Source organism: Salvelinus sp. IW2-2015, unplaced genomic scaffold (assembly GCF_002910315.2).
Source record: "Salvelinus sp. IW2-2015 unplaced genomic scaffold, ASM291031v2 Un_scaffold1429, whole genome shotgun sequence".
NCBI classification, from domain to species: Eukaryota; Metazoa; Chordata; class Actinopteri; order Salmoniformes; family Salmonidae; genus Salvelinus; species Salvelinus sp. IW2-2015.
This window is the reverse complement of record NW_019942903.1, coordinates 198212-200797: the sequence shown is the minus strand read 5'-3', so window position 1 is coordinate 200797 and position 2586 is coordinate 198212. Positions and strand designations below refer to the sequence as shown.

The window sequence follows — 2586 nt, the reverse complement described above, 5'->3', positions numbered from 1 at the left end:
AATCCTCTTCATTCACCTACTCATATTAGCCCATCGTGGAACAAGATCAATATTTGTAGACAGCAGTATTCAGAAAGATACACCTCAGCAGTGCTCTGTTTAGGAGAACATTGACRGTGTTACAGTATAAGRATGTTACATACCTTGGTCTATCACTCCTGGTCCTCAGCCTATTACCTAAAGTTGTGYTACCTTTTACACTAGGCGTGGGGGAATTCTGGCCCAGGACTTCTGCAGTGTGTGCACACCAATGTAGGCATTTGTTTGAGGTCTAAATTGAAGACCACAATTAGTTGAAATTTGAGATCAGGTGTTAGGTTAAAGGGGATAGTTKAGTGATTTTACATAGTTAAARATTCAAAATCACTGAATTARTTCCCCATAAAATACTTTWAAAAATMACTCCCTAAAATACTCCTCTTCCCCCTCCAGAACCAGTATAAGCTTCATCTGGGTGAGTACACTGGCAATGCGGGGGACGCCCTCCCCGAAGCCCACCCCTCACCCAGTGGGCAGTGGAACAGTCTAGGGCCCGGTCAACTGGGAGTCAAGTTCAGTACCTACGACCATCCCAACAAGGACGATGAGAAGTGTATCCGCCATGACATGTCAGGCTGGTGGTTCAGCAAGTATGACCTTCTGCATTACTGTGGAGATTCCAGTAACCTCAACCACAGAGTATTGGCCTTCTGCATTACTGTGGAGATTCAGTAATCTCTCAACAGAGTTTTGGCACAAACATTTATTTCCAAACACTCCCGACTCCCTACATATTTTTGAACAGAGAAGCTAAAACTTTTAATTTGGCTCTATACTCCAGCATTTTGAGAGAATGTTTTGTATGTACAGTATAAAGTTACACCTTTTTTCCATTTAGAAATGAATGCACCCCATTTGAAGGTGTCATAGGTACTTGGACAAATTCACTTATAGTGTATACAATTTAGTCAAGTTTAGTATTTGGTCCCATATTCCTATCCCGTCATGACTACATTCAAGCTTGTGACTACACATTTGCAGTTTATTTGGTTATGTTTTTCGCGTTATTTAGGATTCATGAATGAGTGGTGAATAATGACAGTGAGAAAGTTACAGATGCACAAAAGATCATGCCCCCAAATATGCTAACCTCTCACCATACCAATAACAGAGGATACAACATAAACAATGCTAACCTTCACCTTCCAATAACAGAGGATACACAAAACATGCTAACCTCTCACCATTACCAATAACAGGGATACAACAAAACATGCTAACTCTCACCATTACCAAAAAAGAGGATACAACAAAACATGCTAACCTCAACCATTACCAATAAAGAGGATAACAACAAAACATGCTAACCTCTCACCATTACAATAAAGAGATACAGAACAAAAACATGCTAACCTCTCAACCATTACCAATAACAGAGGATACAACAAATAAAAACATGATTTTTAGGGTATGATATTTACTGCTCTAACTCTCACTCATTATTGCAGATTATCCGTAATCATGGTAGCATCCACATAATGTTAGAATTGTTGAGAAATATTATATTCTTATTTACACTAAAAGTGACTCCAAATGACACAATACATTATTTGCCCTCTTTTCTATTGGGCCAACAAATCTGAAACACAACCAAACAAATCAATCAATGGTTGCGTGCCATCGACAGTGTTATTGACTGATAGATTGCTATAACATATATGGTTAGCTGGTAAAATACTTATCCAGGATTGTAAGATCTGGCAACGTCCAAGCAATGGAACGCGACCTATTACTATGAATCTCTGATGTTGGTGTCATCCTGCGTCTCTCCACCAGGTGTGAGTCTGGCAACTTGAACGGTCACTACTACAACGGGCCGTACCAAGCGGTGATGGATGACGGGTTGGTCTGGTACACCTGGCACGGCTGGTGGTATTCAATCAAATCCGTAGTCATGATGATCCGGGCCTCCGACGTCCATCCGGCTGGATCCAACTGACACAGAACACCAGACGACATCGATCCTGTTAGAGTTTTGCCTCAATTAGGATAGGCTAAAGGTGGCGTTAGTCATAGAGAACATCCAATCATAACAATTTTGATGCTAATTGAGGTAAAACAGTAATTCTGCTCATAGATTATAAAGGATTACATTTTATTTCATCGTCAATTGCACACCAAAAATGTATTTCAGCTTTTACCCAACCCCTTTGAATCAGAGAGGTGTGGGGGGCTGCCACATTGGGTTCCAGGGGAGCTGTTTGTTGTGGGGGGGTCATGCCTTGCTCAAGGGCAGAACAGATGTTTTATCTTGTTGGCTCAGGGATTCCAACTGGCAACGTTTTAACTTGCTAGGCCACCTGCTGCTAGCCCATATGCATATGAACTACACATCGACACATCCAGCCCAAAGCAGGAGGTTTAAAACATACTTTCTTAGTCACCAATGTAGCATGTCTAACTGTTAAAAATAACAACGTGAATGTGACCGTTGGGTGATTTTTACATGTTTTCTTTTATAAATAATGGTACAATGTGTGTACAATTGTGTACTTTCCACTCAAATATTTTCTGATTGTGACAATTTGAATAAAATGTTAACTATGA

At 40.3% G+C, this 2586-nt stretch overlaps 1 pseudogene; it reads left to right on the top strand.

Moving 5' to 3' along the window:
- The window catches only part of LOC112070810 (fibrinogen-like protein 1), a 33379-nt pseudogene extending 30793 nt beyond the window's left edge, over window positions 1-2586 (top strand).